A 25,208-nucleotide genomic window follows, 5' to 3' on the forward strand; every position below is an offset into this window, starting at 1 on the left:
TGGACTTTTGTTTTTTGGAAGATTTTTAATTACAGTTTCAATGTCATTACTTGTGATAGGTCTGTTTATACTTTCTAATTCTTCCTGGTTCAGTCTTGGAAAATTGTACCTTTGTATTTCTGTGGTGTCAGTTGTGATTTCTCCTTTTTCATTTCTAATTTTATTGATTTGCGTCCTCTCTCTTTTCTTCTTGATGAGTCTGGGTAAGGGTTTATCAATTTTGTTTATCTTCTCAAAGAACCAGCCTTTAGTTTTCTTGATCTTTGCTATTGTTTTCTTCGTTTCCATTTCATTATTGCTGCTCTGATCTTTATGATTTGTTTCCTTCTACTGACTTTGGGTTTTCTTTATTCTTCTTTCTCTAGTTGCTTTAGGTGTAGAGTTAGATTGTTTTTTGGAGATTTTTCTTGTTTCTTGAGGTGAGATTGAGTTGCTATAAACTTCCCTCTTAGAACTGCTTTTGCTGCGTCCCATAGGTTTTGGGTCGTTGTGTTTTCATTGTCATTTGTTTCTATGTATTTTTTAATTTCTTCTTTGATTTCTTCAGTGATCTCTTGGTTATTTAGTAATGCACTGTTTAGCCTCCATGTATTTGTAGTTTGTACAGTTTTTTTCCTGTCATTGATTTCCAGTCTCTTTATTCTTCTTTCTCTAGTTGCTTTAGGTGTAGAGTTAGATTGTTTTTTGGAGATTTTTCTTGTTTCTTGAGGTGAGATTGAGTTGCTATAAACTTCCCTCTTAGAACTGCTTTTGCTGCGTCCCATAGGTTTTGGGTCGTTGTGTTTTCATTGTCATTTGTTTCTATGTATTTTTTAATTTCTTCTTTGATTTCTTCAGTGATCTCTTGGTTATTTAGTAATGCACTGTTTAGCCTCCATGTATTTGTAGTTTGTACAGTTTTTTTCCTGTCATTGATTTCCAGTCTCATAGTGTTGTGTTCAGAAAAGATGCTTGATATGATTTCAATTTTCTTAAATTTTCTGAGGCTTGATTTGTGACCCAGGATATGATCTGTCCTGGAGAATGTCCTGGGTGCACTTGAGAAGAAGGTGTATTCTGATGTTTTTGGATGGAATGTCCTATAAATATCGATTAAGTCCATCTGGTCTATTGTGTCATTTAAAGCTTGTGTATCCTTATTTATTTTCTGCCTGGATGATCTATCCATTGGTGTAATTGGAGTGTTAAAGTCCCCTACTCTTATTGTGTTACTGTCGATTTCCCCTTTCATGGTTGTTAACATTTGCCTTATGTATTGAGGTGCTCCTATGTTGGGTGCATAAACATTTACAATTGTTTTATCTTCTTCTTGGATTGATCCCTCGATCATTATGTAGTGTCCTTTCTTATCTCTTGTAACAATCTTTATTTTAAAGTCTATTTTATCTGCTACAAGTATTGCTACTCCAGCTTTCTTTTGATTTCCATTTGCACGGAATATCTTTTTCCATCCCTTCACTTTCAGTCTCTATTTGTCCCTAGATCTGAAGTGTATCTCTTGTAGACAGCATATATATGGGTCTTGTTTTTGTATCCATTCAGTCAGTCTGTGTCTTTTGGTTGGGGCATTTAATCCATTTACATTCAAGGTTATTATCGATTTGTATGTTCCTATTACCATTTTCTCTAATTGTTTTGGGTTTGTTTTTGTGGGTCTTTTTCTTCTCTTGTGTTTCCTGCCTACAGAAGTTTCTTTAGCATTTGTTGTAAAACTGGTTTGATGGTGCTGAATGCTCTTAGCTTTTGCGTCTGAAAAGCTTTTGATTTCTCTGTCAAATCTGAATGAGATCCTTGCTGGATAGAGTAATCTTGGTTGTAAGTTTTTCCCTTTCATCACTTTAAATATGTCCTACCACTTCCTCCTGGCTTGCAGAGTTTCTGCTGAAAGATCAGCTGTTAACCTTATGCAGATTCCCTTACATGTTATTTGTTGCTTTTCCCTTGCTGCTTTTAACATTTTTCCTTTCTTTGTATTTAATTGTTGATAGTTTGATTAATATGTGTCTCAGCGTGTTTCTCTTTGGGTTTATCCTGTATGGTACTCTCTGCGCTTCCTGGACTTGATTGACTATTTTCTTTCCCATGTTAGGGAAGTTTTCTACTGTAATCTCTTCAAATATTTTCTCAGACCCTTTCTTTTTCTCTTCTTCTTCTGAAACCCCTATAATTCGAATGTTGGTGCATTTAGTGTTGTCCCAGAGGTCTCTGAGATTGTCTTCAATTCTTTTCATTCTTTTTTCTTTATTCTGCTCCTTGGCAGTTATTTCCACCATTTTGTCTTCCAGCTCACTTATTCGTTCTTCTGCCTCAGTTATTCTGTTATTGGTTCCTTCTAGTGTATTTTTCATTTCAGTTATTGTGTTGTTCATCTCGGTTTGTTCTTTAGTTCTTCTAGATCTTTATTAACATTTCTTGTATTTTCTCAATCCGTGCTTCCATTTTATTTACAAGATTTTGTATCATCTTTACTATCATTACTCTGAATTCTTTTTCAGGTAGATTGCCTATTTCCTCTTCATTTATTTGGTCATGTAGGTTTATATCTTACTCCTTCATCTGTGACATATTTTTTTGCTGTCTCATTTTTTTTCCTTTTTTTTATGAGTGGGATTGTGTCCCTGTCTTACTGGTTGTTTGGCCTGAGGATTCTAACTCTGGAGTTTGTAGGCTGTTTGTTGGGTAGAGCTGGGTTTTGGTGCTGAGATGAGGACCTCCGGAAGATCTCACTCTGATGAATATTCCCTGGGGTCTGAGGTTCTCTCTTAATGCAATGATTTGGACTTGGAGCTCCCACCACAGGAGCTTCGGCCTGACAACCGGAGGTTCTCTTGGGGGTACTTCCCATCTGCTTGGGCATCGGGGTCCCCCAACAGCATCCAGCAGGCACCCTAGTTGTGGGGAGATGTGAACTCCGTATCTTCCCACACTGCCATCTTTTAATGTATTGATTTAAATGGGTCCTGGAAGAAAATAATGCATGAAATAATTATGAAAATAATTGCATAATCTGCAATTTTGAGGATATTAATGCTGAGGGCAAGGTCCAAAGAGGTGTTTATGTTAATAATCTGTGAGTTGATTCAAGGGGAATATTAAGTGATGCTGTGACTGCGAGGCCACTGACTGAAAAGGCCAGTGGCAGCCACCAGAAGGACGGGACCTTGGTTGGCATCAGCCAGCCAACCCCCAAAGGGCCTGGCTCCACGTTCACTGCCCACCCCCCGTGTGCCATGAGGTTACACAAGCCCCTTCCCCAAACACCCAGTCGCTATCTGAAGAGAAGTAGGGAGAGCTGGGGAGGAATTGAAGCATCAGTAAACAGAAAGAGCTGATGCAAAGAGATTGTTAAAATGATTGGATTGGAGGGAGTCGTAAACCAGACTGGACAAAACTCAACTTCCCTCTCTCTCTCACCCCACTTTCTGACTTCTTCTTTTCTCCCCTTCTTTCCTTCTACCCATGCAGTGCAAGCTCATAAGGAAATTTAGAGTAGCTTTAGAGAAATAAACTACATGTTTGTGGCAAATTTGCTCCACCTAGAACAGTAGTGCTACTGGACGATCTTCACACACGCAAATCATATGAATCAAGTTAAATAAATTTCCAATCAATAACACCTCATCGCCTTTTCTTGGACAGTCACAATATTACATGTGCAAATTTAAGTCCTGAGAAGTCCTGTACTTAAAAAGAATACACCTGACTGTGAGCATTTCTCAAATACATTTGACTCTGGTATGTTACCTTCATACAACATGTGTTGAGATCCAGCAGAATTGGTTCCTGAAGAACCCATTTTTGGGAAATGCTGGACTGGGAGCTGGTGAAGGTGACTTCTATCCTGACAACTCATGCATTGATGATCGATAAACCCCAGGAGACATCCGGCTCCCAGGCCAGCCTCTCCTGGGTGGGCAAGAGGACTGACTCCTCCACGGGAGGCTTCCAGCCAAGATCCGTCCCCCACACCATTCCTGTCTCCACCAGGGAGAAGTTGGAGTGACCTACCAGCCATGCGGTGGGGTTTTTAGAGCTCCCAGTTTCCAAATAATGCCTTTCCACTGCCCGGGCTTCTTGCCTCTGTTATTGGGATTAGAAAGAGAACAACAGCTACAAAAACACAAAACAACAAACAACAAAACCCTCGGACTGAACAATACCCCAAGCCACATCAGAGGAGCCTTTTCCCTGCTGGCCCCCCGCCTGTGCTGAGTCGGGATGTCTGGGTATGGCTCCCAGCTCCACCCTTGGTCAAGGCCAACATGCTCTCTGGGGTCCTTGGTTTCCTCAACTCTCCCCTCTTTCTAGGCTACCCTCCTTGGGTGGTATAGCCCCCATGATGAAATCTCAGCCCTAAGGTCATTGGAACCTCTTTATTTAAATACTTAGAATTCTGAACAACCTGAATAATGTATTAATCATAATTAGTAAGTTGACGTCTATTCAGCATTTGACAGTTTACAACGCAGTTACACAGTCATTTCTAAGAAGAGACCATGAAGAGAATAGTGATTCTCCATACCATCAGTGAGGAAACAGAGAGGATAAGCAGCTTGCCCAAGGTCACACAGGTAGCTGACAGACCTGGGATTTGAAATGAAGTCTTCTGATTTTAAAGTGGGCATTATTAAAGAGAAGAAGACATAGTCCCTGCCTTTGGGAGTTTTAGTCCTGCTGAGAAAGTGAGGCTTACTTTACCCCATTTTCTGTTGTCTGTTATTTTAGATGTGTGTGAGAATAAATTGTGCTATACAAGTTGTGTAGACACTGTCTCACTCAAGAGATCTGAATTCAGAGAAAGGAGAAGTCCTGTGGGCTGGGGTGGTTAAGGGAGGCTTCCTAGAGGAGGTAGACCCAGAGCGAGGCCTTAAAGAATAAAACACAAAACTTAAGAAAAATCTCTAATACATCAGTCATTTATACCATAGTATAAAATTCATTTGGTACCCCATCTCTAAACATAGGACAAAAACAAGGCTTTCTTAGTTTTGCATTCAGGACAACATTTTGAGCCATTACTGTGTGGCAACCAGAGGCTAGCTTGCTGATGCTGGCTTGTCCCTTGGAATAGGCCCCTAGGATCAGAATATGCCTTTAAATGTAAAGAGGAAGGAAACAGGGGTCCCCCAGCCAGTGGGTGGTAGAGTAGGATTTGCACCCAGATCTCAGCCTCTGTCCTTAACCCACTTCTCTCTATCAAAGTAGTTCACCTGACCTCCTGGGGAGCAACGTCCAGCTCAGACGGGACTGAGGACTCAGACGCGGGTCGTGGAGTTTCGGTGGGAAGGGGTAGGAAATTCAGAGAACCAGAATTTGAGCCTTGGGACAGGGAAGGCTGGAGTTGGAGCAAGAGGGAACGGATGTCTAACTGCCTGTTCCACCAGAAACACAGAAGAAAGAAAGAGCCTAGAGCAGAGATTAGTAAAACCAAAGGAGACCAAGAGGTCAAGAAGTGGATCAGGATCAGGGGAGGCTGAGCCTGCCGGTGGGCGCTGGGGAGAGGAGCTAACAAGACCCTTGGGCAGGTTAACAATTAGCAAGAGTTGTGTTTCTAATTACATTTCCTTTTTTTTTTTTTAAACATCTTTAACAGCTTACCCTTCCCCCTCCCCATGTCCTCAAGTCCATGCTCTAGTAGGTCTGTGTTTTATTCCTGTCCTACCACTAATCTCTTCATGACATTTTTTTTTCTTAGATTCCATATATATGTGTTAGCATACGGTATTTGTTTTTCTCCTTCTGACTTACTTCACTCTGTATGACAGACTCCAGGTCTATCCACCTCATTACAAATAACTCAGTTTCATTTCTTTTTATGGCTGAGTAATATTCCATTGTATGTATGTGCCACATCTTCTTTATCCATTCATCTGTTGATGGACACTTAGGTTGCTTCCATGTCCTGGCTATTGTAAATAGAGCTGCAATGAACATTGTGGTACATGACTCTTTTTGAATTATGGTTTTCTCAGGGTATATGCCCAGTAGTGGGATTGCTGGGTCATATGGTAGTTCTATTTGTAGTTTTTTAAGGACCCTCCATACTGTTCTCCATAGTGGCTGTCTCAATCTATTCGTTCCTTGAGTGAAATGAAGTAGTGATAGTAGATGCGGAATTGCTTCGAAAAGTAGAAGTTTGCAGTGGAAAGTGATTGATGAACTCTTTATTAGGGGCTGTTAGCTTCTCTCTCTGATATTTATCTTTGTAGGTTGCAAAAAGGGCACTTGTGCCTGAATTTCTTTCTTTCTTTTTCTTTTTCCCCTTTTTTTTTTTGCTTCCTACAGGGATTCTTGTACACAAGGAAGACCTGATGTTTGCTCATTGTCCGGCTGATCTCCGGTCCCGTGACTTTTAACGTCAATCTACAAATTGAGTTTCCCATGTGGACTTACCAGCTCTGATGTGTCCTCTGGGCCACCTTTCCAGTCCAGAACCCCTTTGACCTCACCGCAGCCAGTCTCCCCTTTTCTTCTCCAAGTTCAATCCAGCCCCTTTCTGTGCTCTCCTCACTGCACACACACTGTCTTTTCTGTCCTTTAAACATCCAAGCTTGGTCTCACCTCTGAGCCTTTGCCTGTACTGTTCACTGGGTCTGGAATGCTTTCCCCACACCCTCTCATGGCTGACACCTTCTCATGTAGTGCTGAGTCAAAGATCACTTCCTCTAAAAGGCCTTCAATGACCACTCATCTCAAGAAGCATCCCCATCACTAGTCACTCTCATTACCCGTTTTATTTTCTTTATGGTGTTTGATGATAGGGAACTATTTATTTCTTTCTTATTTACTGTTTTGAGAGGGAATGTCTAGTTTTGTAAAAAGGTAATATATGTACATGACTTTAGAAGTTTACATTCAAATAAAGGTTACATAAAAACAGCAGTCTCCTGCCCCCCTCCTCTCTGTTTCTCAGAAGCAAGCATTTTTCGTACTTTTAGCTGCTGCTTCTATTTACTGCTATATTTCTAAATGATATTCTTGTATTAGAAGTCCTTGATTTTTCTACTTTATTCACAATTCATGGTATTTCTACTGATGGTTCAACTTTTACATACTCATACATGGTTGTATGCATACACGGGGTTGTCCTTTCCCTCCATCCTCCTTGAATAATTTATCACAAGTTTTGGTAAAATTCACTATTCAACTCTTTAGGATCATTACTATGTAAATATTGTTTACAGATAAGCCATGTGAAATAATAGCATTGTTCTCTTTCTTGCATAATTTTGTGTTTCTTCTGCAATGATTTGAGAATTATTAAATGGCTTCTTGTGTTCATTTTCTTTTTTAAAATTAATTTTTATTGGCGTATAGTTGCTTTACAATGTTGTGTTAGTTTCTGCTGTACAGCAAAGTGAATCAGCTATACTTATACATATATCCCCTCTTTTTTGGATTTTCTTCCCATTTATGTCACCACAGGACACTCAGGAGAGTTCCCTGTGCTACATGGTAGGTTCTCATTAGCTATATATTTTATACATAGTAGTGTATATATGTCAATCCCAATTTCCCAATTCATCCCACCTCCCTTCCCCCCTTGGTGTCCATACATTTGTTCTCTACGTCTGTGTCTCTATTCCTGCTTTGCAAATAAGTTCATCTGTAGCATTTTTCTAGATTCCACATATAAGAGATATTTGTTTTGCTCTTTCTGACTTACTTCACTCTGTATGACAGTCTCTGGGTCTATCCATGTCTCTGCAAATGGCACAATTCCGTTCCTTTTATGGCTGGGTAATATTCCTTTGTATATATGTACCACATCTTCTTTATCCATTCCTCTGTTGATGGACATTTAGGTTGCTTCCATGTCCTGGCTATTGTAAATAGTGCTGCATTGAACATTGGGGTGTATGTATCTTTCTGAATTATGGTTTTCTACTCATTTTCTTAGTTTTCTGTTTGCCTATCATTAATTTTCTCCTAAACTCTCTGACAGATTTAAAACTCCTCTCAGTATAGATAGTCTATACCTCTAGTTTTTAAATTCCTGGAGACATAGCTCCTGGAGCACACCTATCTTCTGCTCTACTGGGGGCCGTTCGCTCTTTGAGCATAGCTGTAGTTCTAGAAACTTCCTCCTCCCATCTAATATGTTGGATGCAGATCCTGGGTTTTGGGGTGGGGGGGTTTGTTTGTTTGTTGGAGTTTTATTTTTGTTTTTTACTCCAAGGACTGACAAACATTTCTGTGAAAGGTCAGATAATAAATATTTTTGAGTCTGCTGGCCATATGGTCTCTCGCAACTATTCAACTCTGCCATTGCAGTGTGAAAGCAGCAGTAGAAAACATGTAAATGAATGGGCATAGCTATCTTTCAATAAAACTTTATTTACAAAGACAGATGGTAAGCTGAATTTGGCCTGCAGGCCATAGTTTGCCCTCCCTTGGTTTACACCTTCATTTTGGTGGAGTAGATCCTTCAGTAACTTTTTGAGAAAGGATGCATGGGACATAGTTTTAAAAGAATTTGCATGCCTAAAAATATCATTCTACCCTGTGTTTGATTGATAGTTTGTCTGGAATTTCATTCTAGGTTGGAAATAACTTTTCTTCAGAATTTTTAGGTCATTCCTCTATTGTTTTCTAGAGATTTAGGTTGCTATTGAGATGTTTGATACTCTTCTGATTCTTTGCATAAATTTACTTTTTTGTTTCTAAAAGTCTTTAGGATATCTTTATCATGGAGATTCTGAAATTTCCTGATGACATCCCTTGGTAATTTTTGTTTTAATCTGTTATCTGGACAACTAATAGCTCTCCCCAAAATTTATCTTAATAATCTATGGGCTTCAGTTTGAAGAAACATTCTCGTATTATCTCTTCACTGTCTACCCACTCCCACATGGCGATTTTCTCTACACTCTTTTTTCTGGAATTCCTGTGAGTTGGTTGTAGAAATTCCTAGTTTGACCCACTAATTTTTACTTTGTTTCCTCTCATAATTTCTACCTTTTCTTGTCTTTTTGTTCTCTGAATTATTTCCTTATTTTTATCTTCTATTGAATATTTTATTTTCGCTCCCATTTTTAATTTCAAAGAGCTATTTCTAAATGTTTTCCTTTTTATAGCTGCCTATGGTTTCATGGATGAAATATCTTCCCATATGTTATGAGGATGGAAATGATAATTTTCTGACATTTTCTTTTGCTCCATGAATTACTCACTCTGCCTGTTTGCGTTTCTCCTCCTTCCTCTCCTCCTCCCTCTCCTCCTCCTCTTCCTCCTCTTCTGCCTCCTCTCCTTCTGTTTGTTTTGTTGTCTACTTTTCATGTTAGAGGATTTCTTAGGTCCCTGGTGATCATGGCTGTCTGTATAAGGGTGAGACTCTGTAAAGTGGACTGGAAGTCTCTGTGAATGGGCAGGGTTTGTGTGGGATTATTGGAGAGCGACCCAGACCTTTAGTTGGGAGCCCCCCAGATCAGTATCTCTGGGTCTCTGCCCTTGGCTGAAGGTCCCTACAGAGATGGATCACCCAATCTTTCACCTGGTTGGTGGGGAGGGAAAAAACTGGGATCTCTGGGTTTTGAGAGTTGAGTGGGGAAAAGGAGCTGGAAGTTCCCCCTTCTGGCTGTGGACTTCCACTTCAACCTTCTTCTTGCCTCCCCAAGTCCAGGGTCTTTCTGGTTCACCCCCATCTTCAGTCATATCTGCTGCATCCAATTCCTGGCCTTTCCTGGATTTGGTGGCTCATGTTGGCTTTTCTTGTTCAGGCACTTCCCTTGGCAGTTGGATTTAAGTTTCTCCAGACTAGAAAATCAGTTCCCACTCCTTCCACTATCCATCTTCCAGAAATTTGTTACCTCTGATCTTTGGTGGTTTATCCTCTTCCATTCTCATTTCCCTTGCTGTTTGAGTGGCATTTTAGAAAGGCGTGGAGATAAACTCATGTATGTAAGTGGGTGTTCTTTTTATTCTGTTCTTGGCTGCCTTCTTCTTGCTAGGCTCCAGGAAGTCAGGGAACTTGTCAGTTTTTTTGTGACTTTGTCTTTATCCAAAGGGACAGGGCAAATCTTGAATAAAAAGCCTGCCCAGGAGAGGACATCTGGGGCTGTGTGAGGGACTCAGAGGGTGCAGTGGCCAGGAGGAGGCCCCACTCCCATTTTAAGTAGCATCTCTTTCATCGAGTTTCACTCATTCATTCATACTCCTCATGTTTACTGAACACTTACTATGTGCTTGCCATTATACAAGACCTTGGAGATGTAGCAGTGGACAAGACAGACGTAGCCCCTGTCTACATAGAGTTAGAATCTAAAGGACAAGTTGTTACAATCAAGTAGGGTGAGCATTTAGGAAAAGAAAAACAGATACTACTGTCTAGGGGACCGAAAAAGTGATGGTTCAGGAGACACCTAATGGCCAGAGGAGACTAAGCTATCCTGTTGAGGAAGCAACTGACTGAAGAGTAGTGTGTCCTGGGCAGATGGGAGAGCATGTGCAATGCCTGGTGTATTAGTTAGCTATTGCTGCATAACAAATAACTCCCAAAGTCAGTGGTTTAAAACAATATTTATTATCTCACAGTGTCTGTGGGCCAGAATCCAGACATGGCTTAGCTGGGTCCTCTGGCTCAGGATCTTTCACAGGCTACAGTCAAGGTCTCAGCTGGGGCTGCAGTTACCTTAAGGCTCAACTGGGAGTGGACCTGCTTCCAAGCTCAACCAACTGGATTTTTGCCAGATTCAGTCCTCCCTCAGCTGTTGGACTAAGGACCTCCATTCTTTCCAAGGGCTTGGCCCAGTTGGGTTTCTCCACAGAGCAACTCTAATATGGTGGGAGGCTTCATCAGAGCAAGCAGGTGTGAGTGCAGGACAGAAGCCATAGTCTTTCATGACCTGACCTCAAAAAGTGACACCCATCACTTTTGCTGGTCAGAAGTGGTTATAGGGGAGTCCCTGGGTCCAGCCCACTCTCAAGGGGAGGGGATTCCACAAGGGCATGAGTCCCAAGGAGACAGTTGTTCCTGATCACTGGGAGCCATTTTAGAAGCACCTTTCACCTTGACTGTGTGACTGGATTATTTGACTGGAGTGTGTATATATCCAGCCAAGATGGAACCAAGAGTGTGAGGGGGAGAGTGTGAGTGGAGGCCTGGAGAATTAGGCAGTAGCCATGGAAGGTTTATCAGCCCATGGAAGGTTTTTGGCTTGGGCTATTATAATAAAATACCATAGACCAAGTAGCTTGAACAACAGACATTTATCTCTCACCATTCTGGAGGCTGGGAAGTACAAGATCAGGTGCCAGAGGGCTTAATTCCCGGTGAGGGCTCTCTTTCTGGTTTGCAGATGAGCACTTTTTCTTGTGCCCTCATATGGCTGAGAGAGAGAGAGAGAGAGAGAGAGAGAGAGGAAGCTCTCTGGTGTCTCTTCTTATAAGGGTGCTAATCCCATTAAGAGGGCCCCACCCTCATGACTTCATCTAAACCTCCCAAAGGCCCCATCTCCAAAAATCATTGCTTTGAAGGTTAAGGCTTCATACATGAATTTTGGAACCACAATTCAATCCACAGTAGCAGGTGAGGTTCACGATTGGATATACAGTTTCTGGAAGATCAGTTGGGCTGCTTTGAGAGGGTTAGAGGAAAAAGACTGCAGGACAGGGATCAGTTAGGATAAAGAAAAATGGCAAAGGAGACCAAGAAGGGGCATCCAGTGAAGTCAGGGGAAACCTGGATGAGGGTGGTGGCCTGAGGCCCAGGAGAAAGAATTTCAAGGAGGTGGAAGCACAGGCCTGGTCCATTGGTCCCACTGTCCTAGGTCCAACTTCCCTGGTAAAAGGCATCCATGGCTCAAAAACCCTGAAAAGCAACTGCTTAGCTCCAACCCCCTCGTATATACCTGAGCAAACTGAGGCCCAGAGCAGTGATTTCTGTGAGGAACGAGACCGTCTGGGGCTCACAGGCCGAAGGTCACACTGAGTGCCATGGTTTCCAAATTCTGTCCAGTGAGCAAATTTGCATTCTGCTTCCCCTCAGCATGTGATGGAGACGTCACGATTCCAGGTGTGAAAGAGGTTGAGACAGGCAGAAGCTGTGAGAAACGTCTCTGCGAGCCTTCCGGAATATGAGCCCATGTGGTTCAGACAGGGCCATAGGAGACCTGCTTCAGGGGGGTGTAAGGGGAAACGGAGCCTATCAGGAGGACCAGCTTTGCAGATATTAATTATCCTCCTTTTGGGGCTCCTGGCCACAAGTCCCTGTGCACAGCCTGGATTAAAACCCCACGTTGCTGCAATCCTGGGCCCTCAAGGAAGAGATTTCCAACAATGCAAAACTGCTAATGAGGCAATCCTGATGGAAGGCGTGGGTCTCCTCCCTGGACCCCCTCCTGGGTCTTGGCTTTGAAATCCCATCCCATGGAGGTGGGGGGGAGGGCTGTGGCTCTGACTGTCTGGAAGCACCCTCCTCACCATGCTGCTGCTCCCTGGATGGGGCTCAGCCCCTCCCCAGCATCCTGCTTTTGGCCGCGCTGCTGAGAAGCTCTTTCTTGGCGGGGGTTCATCAGTTCCAGGCATCAGATCCCACCATGGGAACCTTGCTAGTTGGGGCCACCTTGCCAAGGTGCACAAGTGTTTACCACACGCAGGTGGAAAGGGAGTAACAGCAGGGGGAACTGGACTCCTTTCTCCCCAGAAGGAACAGAAGCGGCTGTCATTCTGTGACGCCTGGGCCTGGCGGGAGACCAAGGTGACCCTTCAGGGACCCCTTCCCACACCCTGCTGCCCTCCCCAGCCTTGCATGGGAGCTGCCGGCTTGCTGCGCATTAGGATGAGCCACGGAAAAATGGGGCCCCGAGCGAACGTCCTACCTGCAATAGGAGCAACGGGCGGGCGTTTCCACAGAGCATCTCAGCAGGGCTGGTCACTGACACAGGTCATGCCCTGACCCTGTACTCCAGGCAGCTGCCCTCTCAGCACCTGGGGCACCTGGGACAGAACAGAAGCAGAAACCAAGCAGTGTGGGGAGGTCCTAGTGACCCCCTCCTCATTACCTTCACGGCCAATCTCAAGTGTAGGACGGACCCTGAGGTGTGGCCCACGGCAGGGGGGTCAGTGCAAACCCACGAGCCCATGTTTGCTGCCACCGAAAAGGGGCCCATGCTTTTTTCCTACCAAGCCCATAGGGCAAGAGACCTTTGGGTCAAGGGGCCAGCTGAGGAAACTGTCCCAAAGTAGTTATCACGGCAAAGGACCATGGAAGGTTCTGGACCTTCTGAAAGCTGCCCCATAATATTCTCAGGTGATTCAGGGAGGAAAATGAAGCACATTACCTTCAAGATCACATCTAATCAAGAACTCTGAGATAGGTACTACTGTTATCCTCATTTTGTGAAGACACTGAGGCATAGAGCCACTAAGGAAGACCCTCAAGGTCACACCGACAGTAGGTGCAGAGCTGAGACTCGAGCCCAGGGCTGTCTGCTTGCCCGGTCAGTGCCCATCTTCCCTCTCCTGCCTCCCCTTGGACTCCAGGCTCCCAGTGGCCATGTGCCCCAGAACAGGTGCCCCCGGAGTTCTAGATCCTTCTCATCTATGCTGCCCTCCAGCCCCCTGTGCAAGGGGCTCCTCAGTGAGAAAGAGGCAGAAGTTCTGCTTCCTCATTCTGCTGGTTCCAATGATGGTGGCTCGAATTACAAACTACTGCAGTGATGCTGTAGAGCTGAACTGAGGCCTCCGAAACCTAGGGCAGCCCTCTGGCTGGGATCCAGCCTCTCTTGAAGTACCTCTGTTCTCTTCCCTGGAATAACGATTGGACAGTCCAGAAAGTTCTGAAACTCTGGGTTTCAGAATCCCAAGGTACAGCCTGCAAAACATTAGTTTCTCTCTGCTGATTTACCACAGCCTCCAACACACACTCACACACCTCACCTACCCTTTTATGCCTCTTGTTATCTTCATGACCTTGGGCAAGTGACTTCATCTCTCTTAACCTCAGTTTCCTCATCTGTAAAATGGGGATAATCACAGTACCTAATTCTCAGGGCTGTTGTGAGGGTTAATATGATGTGTCATTTTCATTTTCTTTCCTTTTTGCCCCAAATCAAGCCTGACTGTTACTATCATTCTCCATACGCTGTCATCCTTCGGGGTAGGGCATGAGAGTAGGGCAGGGAGCCTTAAACCACCATTCCAGAGTCTTCACCCTATTCGGCCATATGCCAGCACCCAATATAGAAGATGGGGGCATTCCTTGTTTTCCCAGCCCTGCATGTCTTTCTCCTCTCCCTTTTTTTCTGGTAATAGGCTTGAGATTTTTCTCTGGGGAGCCATGGGCTCCTGAGGCTCAGATAGACCTGACTTTGTTTGGGTTCTAAGACTGGGCATGTGATCCGGCCTGCCCAACTAGAACACTCCACTCTCTAGCCAAGTGCTTGGTTCAGGGACGACCATGTGATCCAGGCTGGGCCAATGAGAAACTTGGCTGGGATTTATGCAGCCTTTTTTCCTCTGCTATTGCGAAGCTGGTAGAACGTAAACTTGAAGAGGCTGGCAGGTGTCTTTGACATCCCTTGGGGAGAACCCACCTGAAACTGAAGCCATGAACCCACATAGCTGTCTTCTTTCTCTCCAGAGGAACTCAGAGGAAGATAAAGAGAGACATATAGATGGAAAGACTGGACAATTGTGGTTCTAGGCTGTAGAACCCATGCTCTACAAGAAAAGAGTCCATGGCTCAGTGAATCTGGAAAGCCCTGCATCTGTACCCCTTCTTGGGGCACCAGAGTACACATTAATATATTGAAGTATATATAAGAAGGCCTGAACAAAAGAAACCTGTTTATCTTGGTTTGCCACATGTTTCCCAAACTTACTGGACTATGGAACCCTTATCTCAGAGTCCTTCAACAAAGAGTTACTGAGAGCCTACTATGTGCCAGACACACTTCTAGGTGCTGGGGATACAGCAGTGAAGAGGGCAGACACAGCCCCAGCCCTCAAGGAGCTGACATGTTCCCATCACTCTAATTGACACTCTGCGGAACCAGTGGACACATTGGAAAATTCTGCTTTAGACCAAGCCCTCAGGCTAGAGATGGAGCCTGACCCAAGTTCCAAGGATGTTTGAGGCCAAGCCCTCTTCAGGATTTTATCACCTTGTACATGCCTTCTTGGTGCAGTGATTTCCCAGGGATATTGCTGACCTGCCTGGTCCTAGCCATGTAGCCAGGAAGGGCCCAGAACTGCCCTGCCAGGGTCATCTGAACTTGGGCTGAGAGTTCTTTGGCCCAGGCCAGTCGTGCTGCTCTGAAATGTGCTAGTGACAAACAGCACCAGAAATAGTGGTGGGATGAAGGGTGCAGACAAGTTAGATGGGCCCTTTATCACAGAGTCATGCTTTGGAGTTACAGGGTTCAAGTTCTGATCCTCATTACCCAGCCCTGCTAGAGCCAAGGGCTTCCTAGGAAATAGTCACTTCAAAACTTTTTGTGAATTATAGGGCATATAAATAAATAGAAATACTAACTTGCAGTGGATTTTTACTTGTTTATTTTCTCCTGTATGAAAAAGACACTGAAACACACAGGTATTCTTGATGGTTGCACCCATTTTCACTGCAGGACATTCTCACTCGCTCAGGCCAATGCTATATGCAAGTTTACTTTAATATTGTCAGAACTTAACCTGCTCTTTCCTTTAAATGGGCCTATAGACATGGCTCCTAGAAGAGCTGAGAGTGTCAGGGGAAGCAGCAGACGGTCCTCCAGGCTCCATGATGGGGCCCCTCTGTCCCACACACATTAGCCAGCTCCCTGCAAGTCGCAGGAGGTACGCGCTGCACAGTATCAGAAGGAAGAGGTCACAGGTGATGCATGGCTAAGCTACTGAGAGATTGGCTCTTGGGGACCTGCCTTTCTCTGCAACACTGTAACTGGTGCATCTTCACAGATTTTCAAGTGGCTTCTTCTTTTCTTCATGTTTCTTTCTCATTTTTAACATTTGAATGATCTGTCTTCGGTTTTTTTTTTCTTTCCATCTCCAAAATAATTCAGTAAACAGCCTTCCTACTTTCTGGCACTGACAGGGCAGCAACAGCTCCTCCCTGCCCCCACCCTGCGCTCCCCGCCTCTACCTGCACATCGTGGTCTCATCTGGCACAGAGGGAAGAGGAGCCCTGGCAGAGTGTAGAGGCAGTGGGGAGGAGCAAGGCCTAATGCTCAAAGAAGATGCTAGAACCAAAGAAGAGGCATTCCTTCGATGTACATCTCTCCTTATTTCCTCCCAAATCTTAAGTCAATCTAACCAGAACTTTGGGGGAAATTTCTCCCCAAGAATCCAAGAACTTGGGAGGCCTCTGAGAGATGAAGCACTCTGGTGATTTCTAAAGATTCCTACCTGCTGGTATTCATAACCTGTGTCATGCCCTCCCCTGAGTGTGGGCTACACCCGGTGACTTACTGCTAAAGAATAGAAAATGCAAAAAGTGATGGGATGTCACCTCCGTGACTGGGTGAGGAAAGACAGTGACTTCCATCTTATGGGTATTCTCTTGCTCTCTCTTCCCGGCTGACACTAATGAAGCCAGCCGCCATGTTGTGAGTTGCCCTGTGGAGATGCCCACATGGTGAGGAGCCAGCAGCAAGGAGAAACTGAACCCTGCCAACTACCACATGAGCGAGCTTGGAAGGAGACCCTTCCCCAGATGAGCCTTGAGAACGACTGCGCCCTGGAGGACAGCTTGACTGCAGCCTATGAGAGACCCTGAGCCAGAGGACTCAGATTAACTTTGACCAATTCCTGACCCTCAGCAACTTTAAGATAGTAAGTGCTGTTGTCTTAAGCCACTATGTTTTGGGGGGTCATATGTTATGCAGCAGTAGATAACCAATACAAGTACAAACCCTCTACTTCCCACGGGAGACCACGAAGGCCAGAGAGTAAGTAAGTCACCTAAGGTTGTAGAGATGGTGGTTGAGAGCAGAGCAAGTGCTATAATCCAGGTCTCTGTCCACTGCCCTTGGGGGGAGACTGGAAGTAGCCCCACGCCATGATTTTTGTCCAAACTAGGGTTGTCACCATGAATCCTAAGCCTCGGTTCTGTCATCTATAAAATGGGATGACTAGTAACTAAGTGGAAAGATGGTAAACGCTGCATGTAAAGCACCTAGTACCTGGTGCGTAGTAGGTGCTTTGTCTAGAGAATTCTTTCTAGAAGAGAAGCCTCGCCTGAAGCCATCTGTCCAGAACCTTTTAGGAAATCAAAGCAGCTGGTCAGAGGGGAATCCTAACAGTTATACACGTTTCATCTTGGCTCAAACTACAAATGGGCCTCCATGTTGATGTGAGGCCAAGAGTTTTCTTGGCATATAGGTTTACTTATTGGCATCCTTTTCCTCTTTCTTGTATAAAGTACACCTGTGATGCAGCATCTCCATTTCTTTAAAAAGAAGGGAGAACTTACAGATATTTGGAAATAATATGATGGCAGAATCCTGGATTTTTATAATCCCCTACCTCCATCTTTTATAGTCATCTTCTTTATATCTAATTTGAAAGCCATGATTTTGGGGAACTCACCCTTTTTTTGAATATTTCCAAAACATTCAAATAGGTATTCATAGAAATATTAACATTATTTTGTTTCGTCCTTGTATTTCATGATTTTCCTCATATTACGTTCAAGTCCATGATATCGAGCTTAAGGGATATACTCAGACCGGTGTGGTAACCACACAACTGCCTCCTGGTAAGGCTGGAACTCAGTGATGGGGAGGAAATTCAGGGACACGTTAGTCACAGTCACTTACCTTCAGCACGCCACCCCCGTCACCCAGATGTTTACAAGAGCAGAGAGAACACTGGCTCATCCCATGAACCGGGCAAGTGGAACTCTGTTAAGGAGAATCTACCAGGTTAATTACTTCCAACAAAGCAGAGCTGGGGTCGTGAGCTCTACTTTCCAGCTGAGAAACAGAGGGACTTGCCCAGGTGCACACAGTTCATTCATCACAGAACTAGACCTGTATATATTTTTATCTTATATCTCTTTTTAATCTTTATAAAGATGGTTATAATGCTGCAATGTAACCTTTCTGGAACTTACTCTTTTCACTTAATATTTGCCTTACTCTGTTTGGGCTGCTATAACAAAATACCACAGACTGGGTAGCTTATAAACAACAGAAAATTGTTTCTCACAGCTCTCGAGGCTGGAAGTCCAAGATAAGAGTGCCAGCATGATCAGGTTCTCTTGAGAGCCCTCTTCCTGGTTGCAGACTGCTGACTTTTTGCTGTGTCTGCACACTGTGGAAGGGGTGAGCTAGCTCTATTTATAAGGGCACTAATCGCCTTCCAAAGGCCATGCCTCCTAATATCATCACCTTGGGCATTAGGTTTTCAGCATATGAATTTTGGGGGGGACACAAACATTCAGACCATGGCAACATTCTATTGTTAAGATTCATCCCGATTACTGTGTGTTGCCCTGGTTCACTTATTTTTTTTTAATTTTAACTTTTTATTTTGAAATAATTTTAGACTTACATACAAGTTGCAAAAGTGTACAGAATTTCCATCTACCCTTCACCCAGCTTCCCCTGATAGTAACATCTTACGTAACCACAGAACATTTATCAAGACTAAGAAGTGAACATTGGTACAACAGTAGTAATGAAACTACAGACTTTATTCTGATCTCACCAGTTTTTCCTCTAATGCTTTTCTGTTCCATAAACTAATTTAGCACACCGCACTGCATTTAGTTGTCATGTCTCCTTAGTCTCCCATCTGGGATGGCTCCTCTCTGGTTCACTTATTTTGACAACTGTATGATATTCCACTCTTTGAATTCACTATGTTGGTTCATCCATAGTTGAGCATTTGGGTTGCTTATGAGGTTTTGCTCTCATGCCCAGTGCTGCTGTGAAACCACTCATATGTATGTCCTGCTATACAGTGGCAAGAGTTTCTCTTGTGTGTATACCAGGAGTTGAATATTCCGGATCATAGGTTTTTTTTTTTTTTTTTTTTTGCGGTACGCGGGCCTCTCACTGTTGTGGCCTCTCCCGTTGCGGAGCACAGGCTCCGGACGCGCAGGCTCAGCGGTCATGGCTCACGGGCCCAGCCGCTCCGCGGCATATGGGATCCTCCCGGACCGGGGCACGAACCCGTGTCCCCCTGCATCGGCAGGTGGACTCTCAACCACTGCGCCACCAGGGAAGCCCCGGATCATAGGTTTAAATGTTCAACTTTAGGAGATAATGCCAAACCTTTCCAGAATGAGTGTACCAGTCATAAGTCTACCGCTGTAAATATGAATGGTCTATGACCCCTTCCTTATTTGATATGGTCAGACTCGTTAATGTTTGCCAATTGCATGTGTCTAAGTGGGTTTGATTGGAGTCTAAGTGGGCTTGATAGCTCTCAGTTCTTTGAACACACCAGTGTCTTTCCCCCTCAGGACCTCAGGCGTAAATGTCTCTCTGCGGGCACAGCTGTCTCCCCATGGGCACGCCCCTCCTTTCCAGCTCTCCCCTCTTCTTGCTCTTCAGATCACAGGGTGGGCTTCCTCTGCCACCCTCTCCAAGTCTTCCCCCACCCTCATATTCCATCTTAGCATCTTGTCTTTTCTCTCTGACCACAGTGTCAGCTCCATGAGAGCCGTGATTGCATCACTCTTCCCCATTCACTCTCCCCAGCTGGGCACAGTGCCTGGGACTCAGTAGATGTTCAACATGTGTCTGTTAAATGAATGAATGAGTGGATGGAGCTTGTCTGTACAGGATGCTTCCTATTGGGAATCACCCTGGCCCCATAGCCAGTAAAAGTAAAAGCTTCATCTGGTTTCCAAACCCCAGCCTCCTGTTTTCACCAGCAATAATTTGCTGCAAACCCTGCCAGTAAAGGACAGACCATTTGGGATGCATAAAGCAAAACGGAATCATGTGTAAGATCTTTGGGGTGGGCTGTGCTGTTCATCCTGAGTCTGGGGGGCCACAAGTCAAGGCTGGAGGACAAGCTGGGTGGGTGAGAGAGAGGAGGTGAGGGAGAGGACAACCTTCTCCTTGTCGGCCACCTTTTCTTCAGTTTGAGAAATGTGAGGAGGTAAAGAGTGAGGGGGGGCAGGCCACGCAGGTGGTCTAGGGATCCTCCACTTCCAGTGGGAACTTAGCTGATGTTGGGTGGTCTCCCGGGCAGCCCCATGGAGGGGTTGGGCTCCGACATTGTCTTCTCATGACTGTAGGGCTGCTGGGGCTTCTGGGAGAATTTACACTGTGCCATCAGGGCTGCTTGCTGATCTCTTATTAAAAAATACTATTGTACTGTTGGTTCTCTCTGATCGTAAATAAAATACATGCAGTTGTAGAAAAGAAAACAATAAACTCATTAAGCCCTTCCCATCACCCAGAGATCTCACTGGTTCCATGCTGCCATATTTCTTTCCTGTCTTTCCTACTCCTCCTTTGTTCACTTAGGAGAGCCTGGGGAATTGAGGGATTCAGAATATAGGTTTTGCAGACTGACAGACATAATTCAAATCCTGACTCTGCCTCTTGCTAGCTGCATGGTTTTGGCAAATTCCTTAACTCTTCTGTTTTCCAATCTGTAAAGTGGAGCATTAGCCCATCCAAAGTGCCTGCCTCTGAGAATGGTTGTAAGGATGTCATGACCTATTACATATAAAGCACCTGGCCCATGGTAACTGCTGAATAAATGTTAGCCACTATTGTGTCAAACCCATTCAGTCATTCAATTAACATTTATTGAGCATTTACTGTGTGCCAAGCACTGTCTGGGGAGCTAGGCGTACAGAGGTGAACAAAACAAGCATGTTGCCTTCCCTGGGGGAACTTACAGCCTCTTTGGGGTGAGGGTGGAGGCACACATGGTCCAAATAACATGCTACTGAATTTATAATCATGTGTTGCCAGGAGCCTTATAAACGTAAAGAATAGGAGAAATTTACATTTCAGCCAGACCTGAAAGACAATGGGGTGGGGGAGGGGTGTCAGGCGGAAAGTGGAGGGACTCGGCTAGAAGGAGGTTTGGGTGTGTCGAGGGGCTGACAGCCGGCCTTTGTGGCTGAACGCAGCTGAGCAAGGGGACAGAGGAATGATGTGAGATGGGGCTGAAGGGGCAGCCGGGTCAGAGCCTTTGGGGCCTTGTCAGTGTCCTTGATGATTTTTAATGCAATTCCCATTCAGATTGAATATAAATTATAGGCAAACGTGTCTAAAAAGAGATCACATGTGTCCACCATTCTGTGCCCTGTTCTTCTTCCATTTAGCCTGGAGCCCAGCTTCTCTAAAAATGGCTTGTAGACATCATTTTGAAGGACTGTGTAGTACTCCATGTATGGAGGTATAATAAGTCATCTCTCCACTGTTGGAGGTTTGGGCTGTTTCCATCTGGGGACAGCCAGTGGCTGCTCTTCATGCTCCTGGCAACTTTCCGTGGGGACACTCCTTCACCCTGACAATCCAGCCAACCATGGCACAGGGGCCCCTGTAGACAGGAGGGAAGGGGAGTGCAGAGCTACCTCTCTGCCCCTGCAGGCTTGGTCCAGGCTGGCCTCTGATGTCATGGAAAGTTGGCCGGCAGCTCCTGGCTCTCTCACCAACGCTGGCTGTACCAGGCTGGCATCTGCCCCTTGACTGCAGCTTGGAGCTCAAATGCTCCACCAGGACATCAAGGGCCAGGGCAGGGCCTTCTGGGGCCTCGTTGCTCCATTCTCTCCCTTCTCACTTCACTCCTTTGTTCTGCAGACCCCCCCCAACCCCCGCCAGCCCTACCCCCATGGGATGAATGAGCTGGGGAGGTGTCTCTGGCCTGTTACTAATTATTTCCAAAAGTCCCTTGTGAGCAGGCTGGTGGGGCTGGGACAGACACCAGCTCTTCTCCCACCGTCCTGCAGCTCATCATTCAGAAAGCACATCTTAGAGGAGGAAGTCAGGGAGCCAGGCACAGGTGCAAGGGGAGGGGAGGGTTTCTCTGGAGGGACAGGCCGCCATTAGGGGGAGGTCCCAGAAGAAGTGATTGACGTGGGATGGGATCTGGTGTGGGGCAGTGGGAGGGCTCTCACCAGAAGAAATGTATGGGGAGCTCACGTTTACCTTCTTTTTCCACTCCTAGGGCCATCCTGGGAATGTGGGAATAAGAAGGGCCCCTCTGGGCCTGACACAAAGTAAGAGCTTGATAAAGGTTTGCGTGAATGAAGGAACAAAACGACCCTTGGACTCAGAATCACAGAACGGCACACACAAAGGACCCGTGGAGATCACCCAGTTCTGTGTTCTTAAGCTCTCTTGAGTCAGGCACTTTTAGGAGAATCTGATGAAGTTTCTGGCCCTTTTCTCCAGTCCATACTCCTATCCACACACCCTCAAAGCTTCTAATATGATTTAGAGGAATTCCAACCCACTAGAATCTTTCCATAGACCCCTCATTGTCCAAGTCTCTCTTTTGACAGAAGGTGAAAGAGATGCCTAGGGAGGATCAGGGACCAGCCCAAGTTCCCAGGAAGTGGTGGCCAGAATCTTGATCTTCCGTCTCAGCCCAGTGCTGGGAATCCTGTACAACCATGATCCTAGGCCTGCCATTCACGTGCTGTGTGATCTTGTCAAGATACCTGAGCTCTCCGGACCTCAGTTTCCTCATCTGTAATTGGGGAGAAACAAGGCTTACGGCCCATGTCTGTGCTTGTACTAAGCAAGGGTGCTTGTCGAGTGCCCCACTGCAGGGCGGGTGGTAACCACACACTGGCTGGTCTAGCATTTCCCCATCACACAGGGGTCAGTAGAGCTTCAGTGAAGGGAAGTGTTTTTGCTTAAGGCCGCAACATGGGAGGAGCGTGGAGAGTCTTCCCTTGGCACAAATATGAGTCCCACATGACACTGTGTCTGTCCCCTCGGGGCTGAGCACCTCCAAGCCATCAGAAAAGTTCTCACATTTAGGTTCAGTGTGTCAGAGGCAGGCTGTGTGGCCTGGGGCCTCCATCTTCTGATTTGTTGCATTGAATGGGCACTAGTTCATAGTTCCCTCCAGGATTAGAATGCAAAAAATTTGTTTCTTTCCAAAGAAGACATTCTCTTACTCTCTGGGGGAGTCACTTGCCCCAGTCAGCTGGCCACAGAGAGGGCAGAGAGGTAGTGACTTGACAATCCCTTTAGTTGGGGGTGAATAGGAGTGGGCAGAAGGGAGCATGGCCAAGGGTCTGCTGCAGCAAGTGACAAATAATCAGTGACCTTGAGTTTGGACTACCGCATGAGAGAGTTCGGTGAGGGAGACCGTCGTCGTGATACGAGGTGGCCAGGGAAAGTTGTGGAGATTCCCAGGGGAATATAAAGTGTCAGATAAAGTCTAGAATGTGGGACCCTATACCTCTCAACACCTGGGCTCCTGTCTTATAAATGGTCTCTTCTGTTCTGACTACAAGCTTTGTGATTTGTGTTCTATAAAGGCAGGATTTGTGTCTGAATTGCCCTTTAGACTCTGCACAGGGCTGGGCACATAGTAGGTGCTCAATAAATATTTGTGGAATAAAGGGACCAACTGGACTGCAGCAGTACAGACTCTGCTGACCCCAGCCCCAGCCTAAGAGCCTTGTTAGCGAGACGACAGAGGAATCTCCAAATACAGGGGGCTCCCGCGGGTGTCTGTGCAGTCACCACCCACTCTCAAACCCCTTTGACATGCCCACTGGCATTTGGCACATGGAGGTATCTGCCAGGCCATGGAGTGCTTACCCATGCATGAGGCCTCATGGAGGCCTCGGAGAGCCGGGCATTGTCCTGTCCGGAAAGCTTCCATTTCTTCCACTTCTAATGAAAGGGTCATGAATAACAATGCATTTAATTAAAGGAAAGCTGGTTTCAGAGAGCTGTGGGTTTATGAGAAGAGACTTGGATGGAAGTCATTATTCTTTTTGCCTCATCTCGCCCCTCATTCTGTCTCCTCTGTCTTCCATTCAGCCCATGTTTGACCTCCTGCCTGTGCTTTCTTCCGCCAGCTCAGGGTCCAGGGGGAATGGGCTACTGTGTCCATGGCGGGAGGAATGGGGAAACCTTTTGAACTGGCCTCTTGTCCAGGAGAAGCGGCAGCCATAGTGGAGTGGGGTTGGGGAGCTCTGAGATGTGTCTGGGGGTGTGAATTGAAGGCAGGAGCTGGTGGTGAGGACCCCAAGGAAAGTTCTCTGCCAGGTCAGGTGAAGAAGGGGCTCTGGTTTGCAAAACGCCTGCCAGAGAAAGAACCAGGACCTTGTGCTCCACCCTCCCTGATAGATATAATAACAATCACAATGATTAATATAGCTCATACTGAGAGCTCACTCTGTGCCAGGTCTGTACCTGGCACAGGGGCATTGTTTCATTTCATCTTCACAATAGCTGTCCTCATTTTACACGTGAAGAAGCAGAGACTCTGTGCCCCGTCACTTCTCCAGTCACACAGCTGACATCACTCCTCTGTGTGACCTGGGTCACAAAGGCTCACCTCTCTGAACTTCTGTTTTATTTTCATCTGCAAAATGGAAAGGCTGAGCTAAGTGTTCCTGGTTCTTGGTATGAGTCACATGAACTTTGATGGAATTTTTATCTGGTTAGGGCAGGGTGGACCATGAAGAGGTACTCAGCATCCTTGCTTTGGCAGCACAGCTCCCAGGTCCCAGGGGAATTCTTCAGGAGGTGCCTCTCCATAGCAGGTGAGAGCACATGATGATAAAGCTGTGTCTTGAGGATGAGTTCTAGTCCTTACTTATCATTAGTTGAATGTGGCTATTGGGGAAGACCACAGGTCTTCCTGTGGTTGTGGACTACAGCCTCCTGGAGGAGGATGGGACCTCATGCGTAAGCCAGAAGTTGTGGGCCCTGCCTTGGAGAGAGAAAAAGAGGGAAATAGAGATAGAGGAGAGATAGAAACATACAGAGATATAAAAAGAAAGACAGAGACAAATGGTTATACAGAGAGATAGCAAGTGAGAGAGAATGAGTCAGAGAGAGAGAAAGGGGTAGGGGGGAAATATCAGAGAAACAGAGGCAGAATAAGAGAAGAAGAAAAAGAAAGATAGAGGAGAGAAAGCCAGAAGGACAGAGAACCTAAACGGGTAGGAGTGGAGGCTGCTCAGGCAGCCTATCTGGGATTGGGCCGCATCTTCCTGTAATTGCAGTTCTGATTGCTCAAAGACAGTAGCTGAGAAGCAAACCCCAGCACACCCCAGAGAGCCGCCTGGGGTGAGGGCCTGGAAGGCAATGCAGAGATGCGAG

Source organism: Physeter macrocephalus, chromosome 16, assembly GCF_002837175.3.
Source record: "Physeter macrocephalus isolate SW-GA chromosome 16, ASM283717v5, whole genome shotgun sequence".
NCBI classification, from domain to species: Eukaryota; Metazoa; Chordata; class Mammalia; order Artiodactyla; family Physeteridae; genus Physeter; species Physeter macrocephalus.